This window comes from Sciurus vulgaris (genome assembly GCF_902686455.1).
Source record: "Sciurus vulgaris genome assembly, chromosome: 5".
Taxonomy (NCBI): domain Eukaryota; kingdom Metazoa; phylum Chordata; class Mammalia; order Rodentia; family Sciuridae; genus Sciurus; species Sciurus vulgaris.
In genome coordinates, this window is record NC_136465.1 from 131,174,381 (window position 1) to 131,186,268 (window position 11,888).

Below are 11,888 nucleotides of genomic sequence, written 5' to 3' on the forward strand. Positions count from 1 at the left end.
ATGTCTTCAATATTTTCTATTTTGTTGGAGTACAGATTTTCAAAGTAGCTTCTAATTATGTTATGTATTTCAATGGTGTCTGTGGTGATCTTTCCTTTTTCATCACCAATTCCATTAATTTGAATTTTCTCTCTCCTTCTCTTCATTAGTGTGGCTAGGGGTTTATCAATTTTGTTTACTTTTTCAAAGAACCAACTTTTTGTTTTGTCAATTTTTAAAAATTGTTTCTCTTGTTTCAATTTCATTGATTTCAGCTCTGATTTTAATTATTTCCTGTCTTTTACTATTTTTGGTGTTGATCTGTTATTCTTTTTCTAGGGCTTTGAGATGTAATGTTAGGTCATTTAGTTGTTGACTTTTTTTTTTTTTTAATGTATGAGCTCAATGCAATGAACTTTCCTCTTAGTACTGCTTTCATAGTGTCTCAGAGATTTTGATGTGTTGTGTCATTGTTCTCATTTACCTCTAAGAATTTTTTTATTTCTTCCCTGATGTCTTCTGTTATCATTGCATCATTCAATAGCATATTATTTAGTCTCCAGATGTATGAGTAGTTTTTGTTTGTTATTTTATCGTTCATTTCTAATTGCATTCCATTATGGTCTGATAAGATACAGGGTAGGATCTCTATTTTTTTTTTTTTGTATTTACTAATGGCTTCTTTCTGACATAGCATATGGTCTATTTTGGAGAAGGATCCATGAGCTGCTGAGAAGAAAGTATATTCACTCGATGATGGATGAAATACTCTGTAAATATCCATTAAGTCTATATCATTGATTATATTGTTTAGTTCTATAGTCTCTTTGTTCAGTTTTTGTTTGGAGGATCTATCTAGTGGTGAGAGCAGTGGGTTAAAGTCCCCCAATATTAATTTGTTTTGGTGTATTTGATTCTTAAAATTGAGAAGGGTTTGTTTGATACACATAGATGCTCATTGTTTGGGGCATAAATGTTTAAGATTGTTATATCTTGCTATTTTATGCTTCCCTTTACCAGTATGAAATGTCCTTCTTTATCCCTTCTGACTAACTTAGGTTTGAAGTCCACTTTATCTGATATGAGGATGGAGACCCCTGCTTTTTTACTGGGTCCATGTGCATGGTATGTTTTTCCCCATCCTTTCACCTTTAGTCTATGGATGTCTTTTTCTATGAGTTGAGTCTCTTGAAGGCAGCATATTGTTGGGTCTTTCTTTTAAATCCAATCTGCCAGTCTATGTCTTTTGATTATTGAGTTTAGGTCATTGACATTCAGGATTATTATTGAGATATGATTTGTATTCCCGGTCATTTTGGCTTATTTTTCATTTTTTACTTGACTTGGTTTCTCCTTTGATTGACTTTTCCTTTAGGGTAGTTCCTCCCTATGCTGACTTGTATTGTTGCTTTTCACTTCCCCCTCACGAAATATTTTGCTGAAAATGTTCTTCAGGGCAGGCTTTCTATTTGTAAGTTCTTTTAACTTTTGTTTATCGTGGAAAGATTTTATTTCATTGTCACATCTGAAGGATAGTTTTGCTGGGTATAGGATTCTTGGTTGGCATCTGTATTCTTTCAGAGCTTGAAATATATTGTTCCAGGCCCATCTTGCTTTTAGAGTCTGGGCTGAGAAATTTGCTGCTATCTGTATTGGTTTCCCCTTATATGTAATCTGACACTTTTCTCTCACAGCCTTTAAAATCCTATCTTTATTTTGTATGTGAGGTATTTTCATTATTATGTGTCTTGGTGTGGATCTGTTGTAATTTTGTGCACCTGGTGTTCTGTAAGCCTCTTGTATTTGATTTTCCATTTCATTTTTCAGGTTTGGGAAATTTTCTGATATTATTTTTTTGAACAGGTTGTTCATTCCTTTGGTTTCTAACTATGTACCTTCCTCAATCCCAATAATTCTTAAATTCAGTCTTTTCATGATATTCCATAATTCTTGGAGGTTCCATTTATGACTTCTTAACATCTCAGTTTGTTCAACTTTATTTTCAAGATTAAATATTTTGTCTTCATTGTCTGAGATCCTATCTTCCACAAGATCTATTCTTTTGGTGATGCTTTCTATTGAGTTTTTAATCTGGCTTATCATTTCTCTCATTTCAAATATTTCTGTTTTTTTTTTCAGAATCCCTATCTCTTTATCCCATTTTTTTTTGTTATTTTTTCCCTTCCCTCCACCCCACCCACCCCTCTTTTCCCTCTATACAGTCCTCCCTTCCTCCATTCTTGCCCCCCTCCCTAACCCTAACTCTAACCCTAACACTAACCCTTCCCTCCCCCCATTATGTGTCCTCATCCACTTATTAGAGATATCATTAGACATTTGGTTTTTTGAGATTGGCTTATCTCACTTAGCATGATGGTCTCCAATTTCATCCATTTGCCTGCAAATGCCATAATTTTATCATTCTTTATGGCTGAGTAATATTCCATTGTATATATATACCACAGTTTCTTTATCCACTCATCAATTGAAGGACATCTAGGTTGGTTCCACAATCTGGCTATTGTGAATTGAGCAGCTGTGAACATTGATGTGGCTGTATCCCTGTAGTATGCTGATTTTAAGTCCTTTGGGTATAGACCAAGGAGTGGGATAGCTGGGTCAAATGGTGGTTCCATTCCAAGTTTTCTAAGGAATCTTCACACTGCTTTCCAGAGTGGCTGCACTAATTTGGAGCCCCACCAGCAATGTATGAGTGTACCTTTTTCCCCACATCCTCGCCAACACCTGTTGTTGCTTGTATTCTTGATAATCGCCATTCTAATTGGGGTGAGATGGAATCTTAGGGTGGTTTTGATTTGCATTTCTCTTCTTACTAGAGATGTTGAACATTTTTCCATATGTTTGTTGATTGTTTGTACATCTTCTTCTGTGAAGTGTCTGTTCATTTCCTTAGCCCACTTGTTGATTGGATTATTTGCATTCTTGGTGTAGAGTATTTTGAGTTCTTTATAGATTCTGGAGATTAGTGCTCTATCTGAAGTATGATGGGCAAAGATTTTCTCCCACTCTGTAGGCTCTTTCTTCGCATTGATGATAGTTTCCTTTGCTGAGAGAAAGCTTTTTAGTTTGAATCTATCCCAGTTATTGATTCTTGCTTTTATTTCTTGTGCTATGGGAGTCCTGTTGAGGAAGTCTGGTCCTAAGCCGACATGTTGAAGATCTGGACCTACTTTTTCTTCTATAATCTGCAGGGTCTCTGGTCTGATTCCAAGGTCCTTAATCCATTTTGAGTTTAGTTTCGTGCATGGTGAGAGATATGGGTTTAGTTTCATTCTATTGCATATGGATTTCCAATTCTCCCAGCACCATTTGTTGAAGAGGCTATCTTTTCTCCATTGCATATATTTGGCACCTTTGTCTAGTATGAGAAAATTGTATTTATTTGGGTTTGTGTCCGTGTCCTCTATTTTGTACCATTGATCTACCTGTCTATTTTGGTACCAATACCATGCCGTTTTTGTTACTATTGCTTTGTGGTAGAGTTGAAGATCTGGTATTGCGATACCCCTGTTTCACTCTTCCTGCTAAGGATTGCTTTAGCCATTCTGGGTTTCTTATTCTTCCAGATGAATTTCATAATTGCTTGCTCTATTTCTGTAAGGTACATCATTGAGATTTTAATTGGAATTGCATTGAATCTGTATAGCACTTTAGGTAGTGTGGCCATTTTGACAATATTAATTCTTCCTATCCAAGAACATGGGAGATCTTTCCATCTTCTAAGGTTTTCTTTAATTTCTTTCTTTAGTGTTCTGTAGTTCTCATTGTAGAGGTCTTTCACCTCTTTTGTGAGAATGATTCCCAAGTATTTTATTTTTTTTGATGCTATCGTGAATGGGGTAGTTTTCATAATTTCTCTTTCTGAGGATTCATCACTTATGTATAAAAATGCATTGGATTTATGAGCATTGATCTTGTAACCTGCTACTTTACTGAATTCACTTATGAGTTCTAAAAGTTTTCTGGTGGAATTTCCTGGTTCCTCTAAGTATATAATCATATCATCAGCAAATAGGGATAGTTTGAGTTCTTCTTTTCCTATTCGTATCCCTTTAATTTCTTTGGTCTGTCTAATTGCTCTGGCTAGCGTTTCAAGTACGATGTTGAATAGAAGTAGTGAAAGAGGGCATCCCTGCCTTGTTCCAGTTTTTAGGGGAAATGCTTTCAGTTTTTCACCATTTAGAATGATATTAGCCATGGGCTTAGCATAGATGGCCTTTACAATGTTAAGGAATGTTCCCACTATCCCTATTTTTTCTAGTGTTTTGAGCATGAAGGGATGCTGTATTTTATCAAATGCTTTTTCAGCATCAATTGAAATAATCATGTGATTCTTGACTTTAAGTCTATTGATATGGTGAATTACATTTATCGAATTCCGGATGTTGAACCCACCTTGCATCCCTGGGATAAAACCCACTTGATCGTGGTACACTATCTTTTTAATATATTTGTGTATGCGATTTGCTAAAATTTTGTTGAGAATTTTTGCGTCAATGTTCATTAATGATATAGGTCTGAAATTTTCTTTCCTCGATGTGTCTCTGTCTGGTTTGGGTATCAGGGTAATATTGGCTTCATAGAAAGAGTTTGGGAGGGTTCCCTCCTCTTCTATTTCATGGAATACTTTGAGAAGTATTGGAATGAGCTCTTCTTTAAAGGTTTTGTAGAACTCGGCTGAGAACCCATCTGGTCCCGGACTTTTCTTTGTTGGTAGGCTTTTGATGACCTCTTCTACTTCATTGCTTGAAATTGGTCTATTTAAATTGTGTATGTCCTCCTCGTTCAATTTAGGCTATTCATATGTCTCTAGAAACCTGTTGATGTCTTCGAAATTTTCTATTTTGTTGGGATATAAATTTTCAAAATAGCTTCTAATTATGTTTTGTATTTCAATCGTGTCTGTTGTGATATTTCCTTGTTCATTCCGAATTTTAGTGATTTGGGTTTTCTCTCGTCTTCTGTTTGTTAGAGTGGCTAAGGGTTTATCAATTTTGTTCATTTTTTCAAAGAACCAACTATTTATTTTGTCAATTTTTTTGTATTGTTTCTTTTGTTTCAATTTCATTGATTTCAACTCTGAGTTTAACTATTTCCTGTCTTCTACTACTTTTGGTGCTGGTCTGTTCTTTTTTTTCTAGGGCTTTGAGCTGTAGTGTTAGGTTGTTTATTTGTTGATTTTTACTTCTTTGATTGAATGTGCTCCATGAAATAAATTTTCCTCTAAGTACTGCTTTCATAGTGTCCCAAAGATTTTGATGTGATGTTTCTTTGTTCTCATTTACCTCTAAAAATGAGATTTTGATGTGATGTTTCTTTGTTCTCATTTACCTCTAATATCTTCTGTTATCCATTCATCATACAATAGCATATTGTTTAATCTCCAGGTGTTGGAGTAGCTTCTGTTTTTTACTCTTTCATTTATTTCTAATTTCAATCCATTATGATCTGATAGAATACAAGGTAGTGTGTCTATCTTCTTGTATTTGCTTACATTAGCTTTGTGGCATAATATATGGTCTATTTTAGAGAAGGATCCATGTGCTGCTGAGAAGAAAGTGTATTCGCTCTTGGTTGGATGGTATATTCTATAAATGTCCATTAAGTCTAAATTATTGATTGAGTTATTGAGGTCTATGGTTTCTTTGTTCAATTTTTGTTTGGAAGATCTGTCCAGTGGTGAGAGAGGTGTGTTAAAATCACCTAGTATTATTGTGTTATGGTCTATTTGGTTTCTGAAATTGAGAAGGATTTGTTTGACACACATGGATGAGCCACTGTTTGGGGCATAGATGTTTATGATTGTTATATCTTGCTGATTTATGGTTCCCTTAAGCAATACGTAATGTCCTTCTTTGTCCCTTCTGACCACCTTTGACTTGAAGTCCACATTATCTGAAATGAGGATGGATACTCCAGCTTTTTTGCTGAGTCCATGTGCATGGTATGTTTTTGCCCATCCTTTCACCTTTAGTCTATGGGTATCTCTTTCTATGAGGTGAGTCTCTTGCAGGCAACATATTGTTGGATCTTTCTTTTTAATCCAATCTGCCAGTCTATGTCTTTTGATTGATGAATTCAGGCCATTAACATTCAGGGTTATTATTGAGATATGATTTGGTTTCCCGGTCATTTGGTTCATTTTTTAAATTTTATTTATTTATTTATTTATTTATTTATTTATTTATTTATTTATTTGACATGACTTGGTTCCTCCTTTATTTGACAATTCCTTTAGGATAATTCCTCCCTTTGCTGATTTGCTTCTTTGTTTTTCATCTCTTCCTCATGGAATATTTTGCTGAAAATGTTCTGTAATGCTGGCTTTCTTTTTGTAAATTCTTTTAGCTTTTGTTTATCATGGAAGGATTTTATTTCATCCTCAAATTTGAAGGTAAGTTTTGCTGGGTATAAGATTCTTGGTTGGCATCCATTTTCTTTCAGGGCTTGAAAAATGTTGTTCCAGGCCCTTCTAGCTTTTAGGGTCTGGATTGAAAAATCTGCTGATATCCGTATTGGTTTCCCCCTGAATGTAATTTGATTTCTCTCTCTTGCAGCCTTTAAAATTCTGTCTTTATTTTGCATGTTAGTTATTTTCATTATAATGTGCCTTGGTGTCGGTCTGTTGTAATTTTGTATATTTGGAGTCCTATAAGCCTCTTGTACTTGATCTTCCATTTCATTTTTCAGATTTGGGAAATTTTCTGATAGTATTTCATTGAATAGATTGTTCATTCCTTTGGTTTGTTTCTCTAAGCCTTCCTCAATCCCAATAATTCTTAAATTTGGCCTTTTCATGATATCCCATAGTTCTTAGAGATTCTGTTCATGATTTCTTACCATCTTCTCTGTTTGGTCCACTTTGTTTTCAAGGTTAAACATTTTGTCTTCACTCTGAGGTTCTGTCTTCCAGGTGTTCTATCCTATTGGTTATGCTTTCTATGGAGTTCTTAATTTGGTTTATTGTTTCCTTAATTTCAAGGATTTCTGTTTGGTTTTTTTTTTTTTTCAATATCTCTAACTCTTTATTGAAATGATCTTTTGCTTCCTGTATTTGCTCTTTTAACTGTCGATTGGTGCGATCATTCAGTGCCTGCATTTGCTCTTGCATCTCGTCATTTGCTTCCCTGATCATTTTAATTATGTACATTCTGAACTCCTTTTCTGTCATTTCTTCTGCCATGCTGTCGTTGTGTTTCATTGATGTAACATCTAGATTTGTTTGCAGCATTTTCTTTCCTTGTTTTCTCATATTGTTCAGGTATCAGCGGACCGCTGAGGTATTGCAGATTTCCTCTATTGACGTATAATGTAGCCTGAAGTCTTGGAGGAAGTTGATAATGCGGTGCTCCACAAGGAAGCTGCCTCTCTAGGGGTGGTGGCCTTCCGGTGGGGTATATTCCCTGCTAGTGTGCAGAGGTGTCTCCACTTGTTGACCAATGGTCATCCAAAGGGTAACTAGCCTGCGGGCTAAGGCAAGGCCTGTTTGGGGCTCTGTCTCTGGTTTTACCGTCCTTGTGGGAGAACCTCACCCGGCAGGGAAGACTCACCTGGTGTGGAGGTCTTGCTGATCGGTTCCCCTCCTAGAGATTCCCTTCAATCTACAACTACTGCCTGGGCTGGGCTGCTTCCTCTGCAACGTTCCCATGGACCCGGCCCTACCTTCTGGGCCTGGGAGCCTCACCCTTCGCAGATGAGTCTCCTTAGGCTGCCTCTCCTCAGAGAATCTGCCCGCAATCCTAGAACCTTCCCTCCACCCCTAAGCATGTCTCTGTGCAGCTCTTCCACCAAGAAGACTCCTAGGTCCTGGGACCCTGCTCTGCACCTAATCGCCTGGCTATGCCGCCCCTCCTCTGAGCAGCCACCTGGAGCCCCGTACAATTGCTCCGAGTCTCAGAGACCCGCCGCACGCCTCTTCCTCCAGACAGCTGCCCGTGTTCCGGAGCGGTCACTAGGAGTCCAAGCAACTCACTGCGGACCTCCTCCTCCTGCCAACCGCCCATAGCCCTGGGCAGTCACTCCAAGTCCAAGTGACTCGCCCGTTCCTCCTCCTCCTCCAGGTAGCCGCCCCGGTGATCAGGAGCGGTCACTCTGAGTCACTCTGAGTTGCTCTGAGTCCACGTGACCCGCTGCAGGCCTCCTCCAGGCAGCTGCCCGGAGCTCTGGTGCGGGCACTGGAGACCAAGCGACCCACCATGCTCCTCCTCCAGGCAGCTCCCCGGTGTTCAGGAGCGGTCGCTTTAAGTCCAAACAACTCACCACTCGCCTCCTCCTCTGAGCAGCCGCCTGGAGCTCCAACGCAGTCACTGCGAGTCCAAGAGACCCGCCACGCTCCTTCTCCTCCTCCTCCTCCTCCTCCTCCTCCGGGCAGGCCCCGGTGTTCAGAAACGGTCGCTTTGAGTCCAAACAGCTCGCCATGCAGCTCCTCCTCTGGCAACCGCCCGTAGCTCTGGTATAATCACTCCGAATCCAAGCGGCCACAATCCTCCACCTCCTCCTCCTCCTCAGGGCAGGCCCCGGTGTTCAGAAGTGGTCGCTCTGAGTCCAAACAGCTCTCCTCGCAGCCCCTCCTCTGGGCCGCCGCCCGGAGACCCAGTGTTTGCTCCAAGTCCCAGCGCTGTGCTGAGCGGCCTCCTCTACGACGCTCCCAGTTGTCCGAGTTCACTGCTCCAGTGGGGGGAGGGGTGTCTCACCGTGCAGCTCTACTTCACAAAGTTCCCTGCGTTCTGGGACTACCGCCCCATCCGGGACGCCTCCCCAACGGGAGAGACTCACCCAGCTGCTTTGAGTTGGTCCCAAGTCTCTCAATTTCTCCTCTTTTGAATCCTGAGTCCTGGAGCAACATGAAATGCAGCCACCCTCTAGTCCGCCATCTTGAAAAGCTTCCCATTTGTTTTTAATTTACACCTCCTCACATTTAGTCCTGAACTAGAGTGACTTGCAGTTGTTACCTGAGAACAGTATTAACTCCCACCTATTGGTTCTTATGTTTAAAATCTGCATTTTAACATCTTAGCAAGTCAGTACCTGTATTTTTATAAGATCTGTCTCTTGGCAAACCAAATAACTCCACTGAGGGGCCTAAAATAGAGTTGTGTTCTCTCACACCTTCTTTTTTGTTTTTTTATGGTAAACATGTGATATATACACACACACATACAAAACCTTAAGTTTGGTCATCTTACTTTTAAGTGTGCAGTTCAGCAGTATTAAATATAGTCACAATTGTGCAACAGATCTCTAGAACTTTTTCATCTTGAAACACTGAAACTATCCCCATAGATACTAAGTCCCCTCACCTTCAGTCCTTGTTAACTACTGTTCTACTGAGGATACTCCTTCAGTGCACCTTTGAAAGGAGAGGGGTGTGACAGAGTATACAAAAATGTTACAAAAATGACTGCAACAATATTTCTGATCTCACCTGCTCTTTCAAAACCTGTTATTTTCCCAGAAACACATGGAATCTATTTTTCTCCCCTTGAACCTGAGCAGACCTTTGTACATGCTTCAGTGAACAGAATATAGACACTGACAGCACATGACTTCCTAGGATATGTCATAAAAATAATGACTTCCATCTGGTTTTCTCTCTCTCTCAGGACATGTGTCTTCAGAATTCTGAGCCATGTCATAACAAGTCTAGTTGTTCTGGATTCCTATAGCTGGAGAAGCCACTTTCAGATATTACATACGTAGAGAGTTGCCCAGGGAGCCTGCTATTCCAGATTCCAGCTGATTGAGTCTTCTCAGCCTGGCAGCAGACACGTGAGTAACTGTTCAGCTCAGATGATTCCAGCCGCAACCACTGTTGGATTATAACTACAAGAGAAAAACTGAGCACTTGTTTTAAGCCATATGGTGGTTTATTAGGCAGCAATACAATAGATAACAAGAACAAAGGGCTAGTCACCATTCTGAAGAAAGTTTTGTTGAGATGCCTCACTTTTCATAAAAGCCTATAAAAATATCTCATTTGATTGCCAAAGTAGTGCCACCAGGCAACCAATCAAACAACCATCCTTTAGGTCTTGATAGAGAATTAGATGCCAACAATCTGTTCCCCATTTAGTAAAGATCTGGTTCAAAGAGGTGATCTCAACAGAGAATTCTCTTTCAACAATTCTTGCACCCCTCTGGATTTTTCTAGATGCATTCTCAGATTTAAATTTTTAGAAAGCTTCAATCTTGAACAATATTTCCTTGGGATCTAATCAAATTGCTTTCAATGAGCTGAGCTATAAAGGTCATGCAACAGGTTTCATTCTGTGGGACATAGCTGAAGGGAAGTTCTATTAGATTTGCTAAAAGAATATTATTGAGGACACTGTTTACCATACTCTCAATGTCTCAGATATAAAGCTCCATATCAGAAATTTCCTTTAGACTTAATTACCAATAAAAGTTTTAGAAACTAAAGCATCTCTTGCCTTCCTACTCAAGAGAATCATGATTGACCTTCATTTCTTTCAGTAGAAAACTCAATTCATACCTATAAATCAGTTTAGATAATTAGGTGCAGACCTATTGCTAGTTTATCTCATCCTACTCCACTAACTTTTTTTTGCCTAACGTACGCTTCTCATGATGGTGGCTTTATTTATTATTTATATTTTTCTATTCGATTATATGCATTGCCATAAGTTTCTGCAAATACCTTGCACAAGAGGACACAATAATAATTATAAAGAGGTATGTGAATGTACAAGTAAATTACCCTTCTGACATCCCACCAACATATAGGCCTCCCTGCATATCATTCATTTACTTCTAAATATGGATTAAGCATCTACTATGAGCCAGGCATTGTATGAGGGAGGATCAGAACTGAAAAGTATTTTTTAAAACCCATAGTCCTTGCCCCTGGGGAAACAGAATGCCTGAGGGTGGTCCAAAAGTTTGGGGGCCAGTAGCAATAGGTAGTAATTTCAAATAGCGGTATCTCTGAGGTCCTATAGTTGTCACAAAGCCACTCTTGACATTTTCATAAATAAGCCAGATAGAAAGAGCAGATATTAGATGAATATGCTCTTTAGATTCCTGGCCAGGGACTTCCCCAGGATTCATACCATCTCAAAATTTCCTTCCAGTTCTGGAGAAACTGTTGGCAAAACCTGTCCTCAGACCTGGATTTCCATTTCCATGCTGACCAATTCATTTATCCTCTACTAGGCCAAAGTTTATAACTCTGGTTTGTGATTTGGGTTAATTTTACTTCATACTGATTCTTTGCATCCTCCTCTTTATGTCACCTGCAGCCTCTATTTGTACAGTTAGGTAAACTTTTACACCTGTCTTTCAGGGCAAGCCAAGTTCCTCCTATTCTACAAATTCTCCGTTTCTCTATCTGTCAAGGGTAAAAACAGAGGTAATCTACATGGTCAACCTTAAAACTTCTAAAACCTAAATAAACTCTCTAGCTTCACTTGCTGTTAGCTGACTTAAAAATCACTAATTTTGGAGGTCACACAGCTGGACAATACATTACTAACCCCCCACTTACTTTGCTGTACACAACATCTCTGATGTGTGGGTTATGATGATAATGGTTGCCTAGGTTACCATTCAGGGATCTGAAAGCTGCTGCTTTTGCTGAAAACACTGACTTTTCATTTGGGCCTACAGCTATGCAGTGGGTGACTGGAAGAGGATGAAAATGCTTAGGATCTCTGTCTTTATATTATGTCTGCCTCTTTTGTTGCCTTAATCTTTGGGTCAGAATCCATTCAGTATTGCATGTAGACAAGTTGCTCATTTGAAAAATGTTTTGCCCAAAACGGTAACAGAAGGTTAAGTTGACCTAGACTTGCCAGTCTTTCCCCTTCCCCCTTTTCAAGGTTAAAAATACCTACCAGTCACCACAACCAGAAACACCAGACCATGAAAAG